The sequence below is a fragment of the Dasypus novemcinctus genome, chromosome 2 (assembly GCF_030445035.2).
Source record: "Dasypus novemcinctus isolate mDasNov1 chromosome 2, mDasNov1.1.hap2, whole genome shotgun sequence".
Classification (NCBI taxonomy): domain Eukaryota; kingdom Metazoa; phylum Chordata; class Mammalia; order Cingulata; family Dasypodidae; genus Dasypus; species Dasypus novemcinctus.
This window is the reverse complement of record NC_080674.1, coordinates 17,549,767-17,565,958: the sequence shown is the minus strand read 5'-3', so window position 1 is coordinate 17,565,958 and position 16,192 is coordinate 17,549,767. Positions and strand designations below refer to the sequence as shown.

Here is a 16,192-nt window from a genome sequence, read left to right as displayed (position 1 = left end):
GAGCACACACACACACACACCACACACAGATCAGGACCTGTATTCCTTCATAACCCGCGCCCTTTAGGAAACCTAGATGCCCAGGGCGAGAGACTCCAGTCTGATTCTTGGAATAAAGTACTCCAGCAGCTACAGAGCTGGGACTTGCCAATGTCTTACCCCGGGCACCCAAAAGTCACCAGGCAGTGAGTTGGTGGGTTCATTCATTCTGCACTGTAGAATAGACAGACACACTGAACTAGGCTAAGAAGGAAAAGTGGCTTTATTTATCCACAGGAGGCCGGGATGTGCCATCTCAAATCAGCCTCCCCAAGGGTTTTTCTCCTAGCTTTTATACTGGCTGAAACAAAGAAAGGTAATCATCAGGGTGACATTTCTAAGAAAGGTCTGGAAAATTAGTTTTCTGCTTTCTCAGAAAATATGCTTAAAATATGCATGGTCAGGCATTCTTGGGGTGATAAGGATGGGGGGGGTGTGGTATGGATGTGAAGGTACATAACAATGAGTATGAGTAAAGAGAAAGGTAAGGGAGTGGACCTAAATCTGGTTAATGTTAAATCTGTGGCTCTGCATGCCTCCTGACATGTGAGCAAGAGTTACCAATGAATTCTTCTGACATGATAAGATACAGTACAGTGCCTTAATATTTAAGCTATACTGGGTTTTTCTAGTACTACACCCTCAGGTTTGATGATTTGCTGGAATAACTTAGAGTTCAGGAAAGTGCTATGTTATATTACAGCAAAAAAATTACATAAAGATGAAATGCGCAGCATGAGTTCTGGGAGGGTCCTAAACAGGAAGTTTCTGGAATCCTTGCCCAGTGGAATCAGGGTGCATTATTACCCTCTGGCACATCTGTATGTATTGCCAACCTGGGAAGTTCATTGGAGCTTAGGCATCCAGAGTGTTTATTGGGGTTTCATCTTGTTGGCATGAGTGATGGAATCAGTCCCCACGGTTGAATTCAACATCCAGCCCCCCTTTCCCTCCTCCCGTCCTGGGAGGTCAGCTGATGTCACATGGCTCAAAGCCCCGACTCTCAAGTCATATGACTGGCCTTTCTGGTGTGGTGAGCCTGTCCCATCCTGAGTCAGCGCCTTAGCTTCAAGTGTCAGGTGTGGTGGGGAGGGTTGCCATGAATAGTAAAGATGCTTCTGTTCTACCATGAAGAGTAAAGATGTTTCTATTTCATTCTAACCTATGGAAATTCCATAGGTTACCTTACCTGAGCCTTTTTTTTTTTTTTTTGGAGGCTTAATTCCCTACACAAACATGTAACCTTGGACAAATTATTAGGAACTCTGGGCCTCGGTTTCCCCATTTATATAACGGGAATACTAATAGTACCTATCTAAGGGTTTAAACCAGTTAATGTATATGTAGTACTTAAAATAAGGCACTACTAGCACACAGTAGATGCTAATTTTTAAATTATGACTAACATTTTCATTATCACCCATTAAAAAAATAGAAATCATAAACTTTTCTTTCTTCCTAAAGTATTCTTTAAAGTCAAAAGAAAACTGCCCCTTTCTTCCAAGGATTTCACAATAAAGATCACTCAGCACCGAGTCTACAAGAAGGGTCGTTGTATTTCATTAAGTTTGACGTCCCACCTTCATTACCTACATACCCGCTATGGAAAGCATTAGGCTTGGGTCATTGCTTACTATAAATGTGAAAAGTGGCTGGGGATGGGTCAGAGGATAGATGGACTGGACGGGAAAGACACAAGAGGCACCCAGTGGCCACACTGGCTTTGGGGGAGATTTGGTTCCTTCTGGCTGTCCTGCTGAGACATAATTCATCTGGCAATCAAGACATGGCAATCCAGCATAAATTAGCAAAATGGAAACTGTGACAATTGGAGAAAAGGTGATGGTGATATATTGGATCACCGTACAACTTTTGGCATAACCAAGTACACTGATGAGAGTTTGGGGGTGGTGGGGTATGACTGATTATACCAGGACAGTAGGTACAGCTTGTGACCAACTGGAGCAGACTCGGAGCCTGGTGACTTGAGAGATCTATCTAGAATAAAGAGAAAGAACGCTGCCAAGAAAGCTGGGGGTGGGGGGCTTTAGAGGCTCCTGGTGTTTTTAGAGTGCTGGCTATTTCTAGATGAAAAGACATGGGAGGAAAGCACTTTGTATGCTAAGCTTTAAAAAGGGAAAAAAGGGAAAACTGGGTTGAGTCTGCCCTAATTATTGTGAAAATAGACTGAGAAAAAGCTTTCGCACTTTCTCTTCCTGGGTGTCCAGATGACCTGGGTCATTGTTTTCATAGTTTTCACTTGAGCAACTCTGGGTTTCCAAGGACCCAATCCAGAGGCTCCCCTTCCTGGGGGTTGGGGACATGTGTCACTGCCTTGTCCCCATATACTTGAGCAACTCTTTTTGCTTGTTGGTTGTTATGGTATATTTTATATGTTGAGGCTTGGCATAACACCAAGTTTGATAAAAAAGTTTTTATTGCTTTGAAAAAATAGTTTTAAAGTCACCCATCTAGGACAAATCTCAGTATCGATTCCACCAACAAGAAGGCAAGAGGGAGGGGAGTGTCACATCACCATGCCCTAAGGGCATCATTCACACCAGGTACAGTGTCAGTCAGTTAATGCTTTTCATTTTGTTTTTTTAGGTTTGATCTAAGGAAAAAAGACCTCTTCCATTTTTTCCCCAAAGAAAATAACAGTTTGGATACTAGTTCCTTACCCTCTTCCACTCTGCAGAGTGCAAAATTATATATACTCTAAGTTTTCATGAGTAACAAACTTGGTTCTGACCACCTTGGACATCTTTGGTGGGAAATGGGAACCGGGGAGAAGGGGAATTCCTAGAGTCTTGAGCTGCCGTGTAGAGAGGGCTTACTTCAGTTTTCTTTCTTGCTCCCAACCCTTCTGCCAGCAGTGTCTTCCACAGAACAGGGAACTTCAAGTCAGGGACTCTCTAAGAGTCTGGTTTGGGCACGAGTCCTGAAGCTGGTGAGCTTAGCTTGGGGGTGGCAAAGGCCTTGTTTCCCAAGCTTACTAGTGGGGATTTTGCCATTTTCATGAGAGCGAGCCACTGAAGGTCCTTTCGTCCTTCCATTTAAAGTAACAGGTTTCCTTTTTGTATTTTAAAAGAATTTTTTTTTCTAATCATAAGAGCAATTTATATTTATTGCTGAAAAGTTAGAAACTACAATCAAAAAGAATAAATGGGGAAAAAATGTTTCAAAGGAGATAAACATTTCAAATATCAGCCAGCTTTCAATAAACCTATGGCCTGACAAAAAAATAAATAAATGGAAAATACTCATTATTTCTTCAGACCAAAGAAGAAACCCATAATTATCTCCATGGTATAGAGAATTTAAAGTCCTTCTCCTGGGAAGTAGATATGGGTCAACCAATAGAGCATCTGCCTACCATATAGGAGGTCCAGAGTTCAAACCCTGGAGCCACCACTTACCTGCTGGGTGAACTTGGGCAAGGTTCTCAACCTCTCTGGGCTTCAGATACCCCACAGCTGTTGCAAGAATGATACAAGTTCATGTACATCAAGCCATATTATATTGTCCTTATTATTAATCTTATTTTTATGGGTTCTCAATCATTGCCTGCTGATCCATCAGTTGACTGGTAACTTCAAAATCTGAGTGTGCATCATGTACTCGATCATCATAGAAAGGCCTCTAGAGGTGTGTTAGACAGCCCCTGATGCAATTCACCAGTATATTCAGATTTCACAGATGAATCTGCTGTAACCCACAGGTCCAAAAGACATGGGCTTGTACATTCTGAAGCCCACAGGGCTGCGTCTCTTGCTGTTACCCAGCTAGAGTGTTGAGCAGCTGCAGAGGTACCCAAAGACACATCCTTATCCAGCAAAGCACACAGTAGGTGGTTCTCAGGCCCTGTGTTCATGGTATTCAGACTATTGTGTCCCATGGCATTAGAGCCAAACAGCAAACACCAGCTCAGGGAGGCGGGTGACTCCTGAACAAGGTGCAGACAGTGACCAGCAGAGCCAGCGGCTGGAGCCCGTTGTGCTGCAGACTGGAAGACAGACCTCCTACTGGATTTGGGGCCAGTGGAAGAACAGGGAGTGGTAAGGCAGAGGGTGGCATGCTGGGAGTTTGTAGCTGTTAGGAGAGTGTATTAGTCAGCCAAAGGGGTGCTGATGCAAAATACCAGAAATTCATTGGTTTTTATAAAGGGTATTTATTTGGGGTAGGAGCTTACAGATACCAGGCCATAAGGCATAAGTTACTTCCCTCACCAAAGTCTATTTTCACATGTTGGAGCAAGATGGCTGCCAATGGCTGCGAGGGTTCAGGCTTCCTGGGTTCCTCCCTTCCAGGGTCTTGCTTCTCTCTAGGTTCAAGGTTCCTTCCTTTCCAGGACTTGCTTCTTCCTGGGCTCAGGGTTCCTCTCTTTCTGGGGCTGGCTTCTCTTTCCTCTGTGAGCTTACTTCCCAGAGCCCCAGCTTAAGGCTTCAGCATCAAACTCTAACATCAAAACTCCAACATCAAAAACCCTCAGCTCTGTCCTTTGTCATGCGTTTTACTGTGTATTCCCACCTACCAAAAGGTAGGGAATCAACACCCTAATTATGTGACCCAATCAAAGCCCTAATCATAATTCAGTCACACCCAGGTATAAACCAGATTGCAAACATAATCCAGTATCTATTTTTGGAATTCATAACCATATCAAACTGCTACATTCCACCTCTGATTTCCAAAAAGACATTACAGTAGTAAAAAAAAAAAAAAACCTTAAATCAGTAACAATGCAAGTACTAAATCATATCACAATCAATTTAAAGAAATACAGTTTGTCTTGGGGCAAAGTCCTGTTTGCTATAGACCTCTGAAACTTACAAAACAATTTATCTGTTTCTAATACACAAATGGACAGAGAAAGGATAAATATTTTCATTACAATAAGGAGAAATTGGGAGGGAAACATGAATCACAGGTCCTCTACAGTTCAGTAAACCTACAGGGCATCCTCCATTTGATTTCAGTCTGAGAGTCATGCCTAAAATGATGGTTTTTTTCTTCTTGGGGCCTTATGGGAACCCACCCTTTCCACAGGCATGCCCAATGGCCATTTTCTTGGTTCCACCCTCATCAAGCATCTGGGTGTTAACCAAGCTCCCTCTGAGAGTGTTGGGGTGATTGCCACAGTTTATCCAATCTTTGGGTTAGAGTCTAACCCCCCTAGCACAGTGATGTGAAGACAACAATTCCCCCTAACGTTTGGCAAACAGGCTCAACCCTCTCAGAGCAATGGTTGACCTCCTGGCCTTCCCTAACCTTTGGGGGACAGGTCCACCCCTCTCAGAACTGTGGGGTGCTGACCTTAACAGCTGTAATCCTTGGGGAATGTGCCCCACCCTCTCTGTACCCTGGGGCAGCAAAATTCTCCCAGAACACCAGGTGGGAACATCCACCCTCTTCAACTGCTGGTGCAAACTCACCCTCTCTGTACACATGGGTGGGGTTCCTCACTTGACCCAAGGTGATGTCTTAATTCCAGATCTCAGCCTCCATGGTTTTCCTCTGGAAGTCATTTCCCCTTCAATCTCTCCTTTCCGTGTCCCTTTTATTCCAGGCTGACAGTGCTTTTGTTCATACAGCTCTCTCAAAAAGTCTGTTGTTAGCATGCAGGAAGCGGGGGTCCAAGCCATCAGACAGTAAGACTTTCCACAAGTCTTTCTGAGATAACTGCATCATCAGTCCTGATTTAGAAGTCCAAGTTTAGTTAGGTCCTCCAACAGGACACTTTCTTCTGGGAGCTTGATTTTCAGAGGCTTGGAATTTCCAGAATTAGTTTCTGTTTTCTCTGTGCCTGACAATTCAGTCCTGGTATATCTCTGTCGTCTAGCATTTTGCTATAAGCTGCAAGCTGAAGCCAAGCTACATTTTCTGGGTTTACTTTGGAAATTTCTTCAGCTAAATGACCAGGCTCGCCATTTTCAAATTCTGCCTTCCATAAAACACCAGGAGTTATTCTTGCTAAATTCTCTGCAACTTTAAAACACAGATTGCCTTTTTTCCAGTTTTCAATAATAGTTTCATCATTTACTTCTAAGGCAACATAAAAAGTCTCTTTAGCATTCATATTGCTATCAACAGTCTCTTCAAAGCTATAGGTCTTTTCTCCCAAGCATCTTACAATTCCTCCAAAAAATACCCTTTACCCATTTATGAAAACATTTCAGCATTTTGGTAATTGCAAAAGCACTTCCCCACTCCTCGGTGCCAAATTCTTTATTAGTCAGCCAAAGGGATGCTGATGCAAAATACCGGAAATTGGTTGGTTTTTATAAAGAGTATTTATTTGGGGTAGGAGCTTACAGATACCAGGCCATAAGGCATAAGTTATTTCCCTCACCAAAGTCTATTTTCATGTGTTGGAGCAAGATGACTGCCAATGGCTGCGAGGGTTCAGGCTTCCTGAGTTCCTCCCTTCCAGGGTCTTGCTTTTCTCTGGGTTCAAGGTTCCTTCCTTTCCAGGACTTGCTTCTTCCTGGGCTCAGGGTTTCTCTCTTCCTGCGGCTGGCTTCACTTTCCTCTGGGTGCTTACTTCCTAGGGCTCTAGCTTAAGGCTTCAGCATCAAACTCCAACATCAAAATTCCAACATCAAAAGCCCTCAGCTATATCCTTTGCCATGCCTTTTATCTGTGAGTCCCCACCCACCAAGGGGCAGGGACTCAGTGCCCTAATGATGTGGCCCAATCAAAGCCCTACTCATAACTCTATCCCCAGGTACAGACCCGATTACAACCATAATCCAATATCTATTTTTGGAATTCATAACCATATCACACTGCTACGGGGAGATATTGTCTCTTCCAGAGGCCCTTCTCATCTTGAGCTGTGTGCTCATCTGGGTGGCATACTTAGCAGCAGGGCAGAGGCTGGCTGTGGGTGTGTGGTTGGGACACCCTTGCCTCCCGGGGAATCTCCAGGGTCCTCTCATCAGGGAAAGATTTGCATGGGAGCAGGGCTAAAGGCTTCACTGTCCCTCAATCCAGATGACACCCAGGCCGATCCCACTATACCTGAGGGATGTCCTGGGACCTGGCTTGGATTTAGAGTCCTCCTGCCTCAAGGCTCCCCACCAGCAGATACCTTCTGGAACTCTCTGGAGAGTCACCTCTAGAATTCCTTAACTGGTACATTCTGGGATTGAACACCTTCAGAGTTTTCTCTCCTTTGATTTCTCAACACCCATCAGATCTGCCCTTGCTGGCCACATGGAATAAATCTAAACTCTTCAGCATGCCCCCCTTTAAATTTTTGAGTCGAGCTATTGCAACACCACTGTCATCTCTACATTCCTGTGGTTTGAATTATTCCCTTTGTAATCTAATTCACTCTATATTCTGGATCTTCTCTGGAGCACAAACTTTTTTTTTTTTTTTAATCACCTACTTAGAGATTGTCATCAGGAGCTAATCATGTAGATTTGTGTGGGAATTGTGCAAAACAGGGAATCCAGCTTCTCATTCATATCACATCTTACAGGGCAGTGGCCTTGCCACTTGACTTAGGATGGAAATGTGTTGTCCTTTTTGTTTCAGTGGATGTTGCTTATACTGTTGGTAAATATTTTAATTAGGGTTGGGTTTGGGTATGAGTAATGGTGACTCAAAGTAACAGTGACATAAGTAACATTTTATGTCTCCATGCCTGAAAATTCAGAGGTAGAATGCAGATGACTGCTGGTAAGTGCGCTCAATGTCCTCTAGGCCAGGGCATCTTCTTTTTCGTTTTCTCATGCTTTGTCCCATCACACAAGTTACTTCATGTACAAACTGACTGCTGCAGATCAAGCCATCACATCTGCATTCCAGCCAGCAGGAAGGTAGAAGGGTGAGAGAGAGGTGAAGGGGATAAGAAAAGTTGCTGTATGCTGCTACACAATGTTCTGGCCGGGTCACTAGGCTCACTTAGCTCCAAGAAACCTGAGATGTAGTTAAAAATGGAGGTTTCTACGCATGGGAAAATTGGGAAGGAATATAGTCAGACAACAGCAGTATTTCAGAATTTACTGTAAAAGATAGAGGAAAACAAAACAAAACAAATCCTTTCAGGCCAGTGATTATGTGAAAAGAGAAGAGGCAATAAGAAAAGTGGGCATTTAGCTCAGATATGTCAATGATTTTCTTCGGCCATAGTATTTTGTTAAATTGCAAAAGAAAAAAAATGCATTTAAAGCGTATTGCTAAACTTAAATGCACCCATATTCTGGAATAGTATGGCTGGAAGTATCTGGCCACGTGGACTTTTGGCAGACAGTGTGGACCCTCTGTATATGGGGATGGAGAAGTGAAAAGAGCATTTAGCTGAGGGGCAGACAGCCTGATGTCTCCTCCAGCTCCGTCACCAGCAGGCCACCTAACTTTGCTGGGCCGTCACTTCTGTATCTAAAAGTCTTGGCGCTAACTTCAGGGCTGTATTTTCTGAGCCCTTAAATTCTGAGTCCCATCACCCCTTGGCACCTAGTCCCTGTGTAAGGTGCCACCTGGGAGAGGAAGTCGTGCAAGGGGAGAACTGTGTCAGTGGTGAAGCTACACTCTGGTTTTAGGATCTGTGCCGTCTAGTTTTTTCCTCCTGGTCCCTTTGAATTTGAGAAATGATCACTAACATACCTAAAGGGTAATCCCCGAGTGGTGCGAGTAATTTTGAAATGCATGAGAGCGTTCTTAAAAGGGGTTAGTTTAGCAACTATTTCTCGGTAGCAAATATTCATGGTATTCGTTTATTACAGCACTAACCAGTTAATTGATCCTTTAAAATTAAGAGACAGTTCTCAGGGATATCGTTAGTCCTGCAATAATCAGCCGGGTTCAACAACAGCAGCCAGCAGAGATTTAAGAAATAGTAAAATAGAAGCTTCGGGGAAGGGGGAAAGTAAAATTTAATAGGTTAGAATTGTCCAATAGAGATTTAGATAATAGAATGAGTGTTTTTGGTTAAGTTTAATAAAAGATGCTGAAATGTTATCACCGGTATTTCAGCCTTTCAATTCTTTAAACCTGGAATTTCTAACAATAGAGCAAACTGCTTTGGTTCTAATCTAGAGGCTCCTATATGCTCTCTAACTCTTCAGAGGTTTGCTTATGCCTCCCTCCACCCCAAGTTCTGGATATTTGAGTTACGTATATATATCTACTTAATCTTAGATTTTGAAGTGTCTGAAGCTTTACGTTTTGTTAGAAATAGTAAAGCACTTAAAAGAATTGGCTCTAAGTGTGATATGCATGTGTCAAAAAAATAGCTAACACTATCCAAAAGATAGTCAATTCATACATTGTTTCAGCTTTTCATTTCTCTACCTCTTCCAAAATTCCCTCTAACAAACAGAAAATGTGAAATATCTATATTAAGCATAGCCACAGTTTCAGAATTAGCCACAGTATGACAACACAACACACATTTTTAAAAGAAGTGTATTATTTCTTAATAATTGGATCCTGCTTTCTGCCTTACCTAATGTTCCCAATCAGGGGGACAAATGGCTTCACATTTTACTGCAACACTTTTAGAGTATATGCCTGGAGGAGTCTCAATAATATTTCTCCTAGCCTTTCTCAAAGAATTGAAGGGATTTTTGCCCTGCTCTTAAAAGCTGCAGCAAGTAAAGGTGTCTAGTGATTGAGGCTCCTAAGAAAGCTAGAAAAACATCTGAGACTGCAGGGTTTGCCCAAGTCAGGCTGCTCCCCAGTGACCAAGGGAAGTCCTGGGAGAAAGAAGCCATTTTGCCCAGATGGACACATTGGCTCACGTTCACGGACACGCTTATCCCGAGTTGAGAAATCTAGATGACCCGAAGAAAGATTTTCTTGCAGAACAATATCCCTCAAAACATGACTGTTCCTTGGCATTTTTGTTTGGGTTTGTCACGAGTGAGGGATCGTTTGGCCAAGGGGCTGAGAGTTCTCAGAAAAGTCACAAGCCACGCACCTGTTTTGTTCTCTGCTGTCCACCTCTCCCCCCTGCCACTCCAAGGAGACGTGATAGCCCAGGGTGAAGTTTCAAGCTCCCTGCGGCGACTCTGAAAAAAAAAAAGAGAGCGAGAGGGCAGGCCTCGGTGAAGTCATCCCAGGAAAGGTTAAAAGCCAGGCAGTGACATCTTCTCACACAACTGGAGAGAAAGCGCTGGGCAGCTGGGACGTGCTTGCTCCCGGCTGCCTGTCACGGTACCGGGAGTAAGAGGTGACCTATTTATTTTTAGAAGGGGGCAGTCAAAATAACCTGGCTCTCAGCTTCATTCAAGGCGGGCAGGCGCTTTGGAAGTTTGTAAACACCTGCTCTCCGAGTAAGGAGGAGCGGTTTGGTTGGTTTTTTTTTCCAAAAAGGAGAAAGAACTTCGCTACTGGGGTTTTTCCCTCCTGGTATTCGAAGTTTGAGTAGAGAAGAGATTGTCATTTGGGCTCTAAGCTGTGGTACAAAGTGCTACAGCCTGGGCCACTTTTTAAAGGGCAGAAATGCCTGAAGGCGAGGACTTTGGACCAGGCAAACGGTAATTCTCTGAACTAAATTTTCCTTGAGTCTGTTTCATTTGCTAATTATCTTGACAAAAACAATTATCTTGACTAATTTAAAAAGTAGGCGGCTAAACATTTTTTTAAAAGGAATGTAATTCCAGGAAACTTCAGTGTTGTTTGTTTTTGGTTTTTTGGCCTGAACTATTGGAAGAGAGAGACAAACCAATCTTAATATACTCTTAGAAACATATGGAAGTGTTTTTCTTCAATGAGGAAGTGATGGCCTGAAATTAACAAGAAAAAAACAATGTTTCCTCCAATATGTAAAATAAACCTGAATTTTTTTACTTTTTATTTTTACTTTTAGATGATAGATGTTAGAACATTTTATAAAATGTCGTATTTTAAATAATGCATACTGAATATTTCTTAAGGTTCAATATTAGGTCAATCTATCAGTATTGATATTTCAAGACTTTTTTAAAAACCGCAGTACTTACCTTTGAAAAGGTGATCAGTTTGGCCCGCCTATGCATTACTGTATCAATGCTTGTACTGATGCTTGTTCTAAGAAGGAGGGGGATAAAGAGGGGGGAAGGAAGCAGGCACTTAATTCTTGCTAATGTGAGCATAACTTGTGCCACATTGAAAGTCTCTCCATTTCTAACCCCATCGCTGTATTAACAAAATTTGTGTGAGTCAATTAGATGTCTTCCCTGGAATTCTAATCGGGGTCACTGAATTTGGATACTAAGAAGTAGAAAGAAAGCTGTTAAAAAAAGACAGGCGTTGTTAACGATTTTATTGCCATAGGAAATGGAAACTGGTCATGCTCTAGGAATAGACCATCAAAATATTTTTGATGTTGTTAAAGATAAGCATCCCTTTTAGGAGGTGTGACTGATTGTTTGAAGGGGGAGATTAGGCAGAAATGTAGTAAGGGTTTAAATGCGACATTGTCACTATTAAATATAATAGTTAATTATTGATAACTATAAATATTTGGAATTAATGGTTTGAGATGTAAATTAAATAAACATAAGATTTTTTTCCCTAAAAATGTTGATTATTCATTACAAAGCACAGACAAGAACACACACACAGGATAACTACTTATTTCCAAGGAATAATAATGTATTTGATAGAAAATGGGAAATTTCCTCTTACTACTTTGCGGTAGTGTATGCCCTCATTTATTTATTTGTTCTTATGATAATGAGGTAACTTTCAGCTTTTAAGAGTTGGTATTTTTTATATACATTATGCCAAGTTTGCTTCATAGATTTGTTTTTTCCCTACCTGTGCAGAAAGTCAGAAAGGGCCCCCAGACAGGGTGAAAAATTGAGCTAGGCTAGAAATAACATGTTAAAATGGAGACGGAATTTCACTCCTACTGAAGTTGGGATTAAAAGCCATTAAACAACTCGGGTACCATGTTTAAAAGAGAAAGAACTGTTGTAAGTCATATGTCTGCTGACAAAACCTGCTCTTCGAGATTGATTGCAGCAGGTTCTGATTGGGTCTCACACTCGGGCGTCTTCATCTTACTTGACTCCCATTTTGGAACTGAGTAACCTGACGTGCTCTGTAACTGACAGTGAGCTAGAGCTGAGTTTGGTCGTTTAAAAAAAAAATCAGTGGAAACCCCGTGATCTGCAGGGTCGTTGGTATTTCTAGAACTCGCGGCGCTGGCGGCTCTGTGCACCAGTGGTCCCACAGCTCCAGGGCACCAGTTCACATTCACCAGGTGGACAAAAGTGAACCACACGTTTGCTTGGGAGGGGAGGGGGCAGAGGAGAGACCCTCTTCCTTGCTGTTTTAGCCTTTGTTTCCAGTAATAACCATTCTCAGGAAGAACCTTGGAAGATTCCATGCTGGCTTCAGGGTCAATATGAGGGAGAGGGTGTGAAAGAACGCCCTTCTGGAGCATGCTGGGGAAGGCAGAGACCCAGGTGGGGAACTTTGGGTGCCAGAGAAAAAGGGGGGGGGGGAATAGCAGCTAGGGAAGGGGGCAGGATCAAGAAATTTGAGGAAAATGTTCACCCAATAGATATCGGATGATAAGAAAATGGAATGATATGGCAAAGGGGCAAAATATTGAAATGGGTGGGTCTGGGAATGGGGGGTGGCGGTGGGTATGTTGGTTTTCTCTGCACAGGCCTGGTATGATTTTTGACACTGTCCTATAAGCTTGAAATGATTTCAAAAGAAATTCCAAAGACATGTGAGGAAAATTGTACCTTGGCTGAAGGCTCCAGCTTTGGAATGGGTCCCCATCCCACCTCACTGGGGGCCGCCTGGAGGTGCAATGAAATGCCTGGGCGGAAGGGGGTGGGTGAGGATGGACACTAGAAGCCATATGGCAACTACAGGTCTCTGTATGCATCTTCTAGAAGCACTGCTACACCAGATAACAGTGTTCACACCTTCAGTGGTTCACTCAGCACATGCTCATCCAGCGCCAAATCCTCTCTCTGTGCCAGGGACCGGGCAATGGGCTAGGCCTGTGCTCTCACGGAGCAGACAGTCTGACTCAGGGGACAGACACTTCACGGTGCTAAGTAGATAAGAGGATTCCAGATAGCAAGGACTAAGGGAAGATTAAGATCCTGAGATGGGAATCAACTGAGCCTCCTGAGAGCCTCCTGAAAGGCCTTGGGAATCCAGAGAGCCATGAGCAGCAGGCCAGGCCCAGAGACCCTTACAGGCCACAAAGAGGAAGGTGGATTTTATTCAAGGTCATGGCGGTGGGAGGGGAGTCCCATAAGTACTTCGGAGATATTATGAATTAATGTGCTTTGCTTGACCCACCTGAGAACCTCAGCAGCATGTACAACTTCTCTTGGAAACATGCATCCCGAGGTCTAAAAAAGCTGCCTTGCAAAGCATAACCGAATTCATAAGTTGGGCCTATGTAGATATTTATTTCAGAAGTTGGTATAAAGTCAGCCTCATGGAAATCCAGGGATGGGTGCTGATACGCTGGGAAGAAGAGAGCATGGTTTTTTGCGGAGTCGGGTTTACAATCACCCACCAAGTAGCCAAGTGCCCCCGGTGGCCGTGCAAGTCTGTGGCAGGGCGTGGCCTTATGTCCCAGCTTCCCACCGGAAGAAAATCTGTGGCGAGTTGGTCTGGCCCACGTGGCGGCCCAGCAGGGTGGAATCAGTGTTTGACAAGGCACCTGTGTCTCCTTTATTTGGCCGAGATGTGACGTCTTGATCCCTGATCTGACGCCCCTTTGAAAAGCACAGGGTTGTTCAGATTGTTCAGGAACCTCTGCTTATGTTTTGTCCAGCTCTCGTATTTCGTCAATAAGTAAAATATTGCTGGCAGGAAAATGTACTGACTTAGAGATTAAGAAGCAAGATGTTGGCTGCTAAGACAGGATTCTGTCAAGACTTGTTATTTGACTTATCATCTAGCAAAAACTTAAGAGCTTGTCTTTTAACTTTGTGAGATCAGTTTTGGCTGCGTTTGTGTATTACTCTGGAGAGATGAGGTTGGCCATATTTTTTATCTCAAGATATATAAAAAGTTACCTTGTTTAAGAAAACCCCAGTTCTTTTAAAGTACGGTGTCCTGATCAGTATTTGGAAATGCCATTAGCAATTACACTGAGTTTTATTTTGGGAAGGTTTCATGGAATTTGGTTTAAATCAGTTCTTCAATCGAGATGTTTTAATGTTTCAGGTTGGCCAGGTCATAGGTTTAATTTCACATTCTTGATAAACCCTATCCTTCGGAAATACCATTTCCTTCGATCTCAGAGTGAGGAGGAGAATTACCCTCCATGGAAATGCCCTCAGAGCTCCTCAGCTCAAGCTTTGTGGCATCCGCCTTCACTTGCGCTGTAGCCCTGCGAGCAAGCGCCTTTCAGCGTTTGGACATGTGAAGAAGTCCTCATTCTGCCTTTGTTTTTGAAAAAGGCACAGAGTGGTGAAGTACATACTGTTCACACAGCCATGAAGGGGCAGTGCCACGATTTGAAGGCAGGCAGTAGACGCCTGAGCCTGTGCAGTTAGACTTGAACATGGTTGTTAGCCCTGCTGCTGACACACTGGCTGGGCTGGGCTGTCAGGGAAGAGGTCAGGGAAGAAAGGAAGGGGCTGGGGTTGAGGGGCAAAGTCTGTAGGAGCCCATCATTGGGCCTTGTGGGCCATGTTGTGCTGGTCAGTGGTTAACAGCCAGCTCTCTGTGAGGGACAATGGGGGCAGGGGGAGCTGACGTGTAGCATTTGCTGATCCCCACCATGGCCCATTTCAAGCCACCCCTGTGAGACCACCAAAAGTGGAATGGGGGGAAGCGGACTTGGCCCAGTGGATAGGGTGTCCACCTACCACATGGGAGATCCACACGGGTCAAGGGTGGACCTCCCTTGACCCATGTGGAGCTGGCCCATGCGCAGTGCTCATGCACGCAAGGAGTGCCGTGCCACGCAGGGGTGTCCCCCGCATAGGGGAGTCCCACACGCAAGAAGTGCGCCTTTTAAGGAGAGCCACCCAGCGCGAAAGAAAGTACAGCCTGCCCAAGAATGGCGCCGCATACATGGAGAGCTGACACAAGATGACGCAACAAAGAGACACAGATTCTCGGTGCTGCTGATAAGGATAGACGTGGTCACAGAAGAACATACAGCGAATGGACACAGAGAGCAGACAACTGGGGAGGGGAGGGGGGAAGGAAGTAAATAAAAAATAAATCTTTTAAAAAAAAGTATGAATGTAGTTGGGGTGCCAGGGGAGTTAGCTCTAGCACATCCTTGTCTGTGATTCGAAATGTGATACATCACCTTCATTTCTATATCCTCAGGGCATTACAGATGTTATTAAAGTCTTGTTAAAGGAAGTAGCCAATTATTTTTCTCCCAGTCTCCATCAGAGTCTTGGGAAAATGTTTATCAGGCTTAGAAAATGCTCACCCTTTGTGCAAGTCGACTTTGAACCAGCTGGGCTAATATTTGAAATTGATTAAGAACATGAAGAACAATGCAATCTGTCCTTGTTGCAAGAGTGTTTGTTTTGTAGGAGATTACCTTAAATAACCGGTTTACAGGCAGCAGGCTTCCTAAACCTTTGCAGCAGCCCAGGACATTTCTGGTAATCAAAGCCCTGTTAAAGCTGATATGTGTTTTACCAACACGGGGTGGCTAATTCTTGCCTGTCATCCCTGAAACGTGATGAAGCTCTTTGGTTTATAAGGCCGGTGGAGGGCTGCAGCTGCTGCAGGCCGGGCCCTGGGGAGGCGTGGGGCGGCGCTGCCAACGGAAGCTGTCTCTGGTGACAGAGGAGAAGTCTGCTTGTAGGGGCTTCCTTCTCCCTGCATGTTCTCCCTTCTGGGCAAATCCGTGTCCAGATCTTTCTAGTCACCTTGCTTCTCCACGGGATGATGTGGTTCTCACCGAAGGTATGTAGATGCAAGGGCTTGTCTTTGGAACAAACCTTATTTGGCATGATTCATAGATTTTTTTTTTCTAAGATGTTATAGCTGTTTATTTGGAGAAATAAAAAATGGGATAGGGGAAAAACAGTGTAAAGAAAAAGAGATGACCTGTAATCTTAAATAGACTGGTGTATTGTCTTTGGGTACTTCTATGGACACATTTTCTTGGCAAAATGACAGTAAGTAAAACTATATACAACTTTATATGCTGCTTTATTTCCTAAGTATTTCCCAGGGTCATCTAGAAATTTTGGCTGAA

The 16,192-nt window shown here is 43.7% G+C and overlaps 1 protein-coding gene and 1 long non-coding RNA gene across 3 annotated transcripts in view; one reads left to right on the top strand and one right to left on the bottom strand.

Moving 5' to 3' along the window:
• Positions 1-16,192, top strand: part of RETREG1 (reticulophagy regulator 1) — a 195,101-nt gene that overhangs the window by 142,364 nt on the left and 36,545 nt on the right. The window lies entirely within an intron of this gene.
• Positions 7,658-10,468, bottom strand: LOC139436294 (uncharacterized). Its single transcript, XR_011645505.1, has 3 exons — positions 10,262-10,468; positions 9,971-10,061; positions 7,658-7,846 (listed from the first exon to the last, which is right to left on the bottom strand). It is a non-coding gene; the product is annotated as an uncharacterized lncRNA (long non-coding RNA).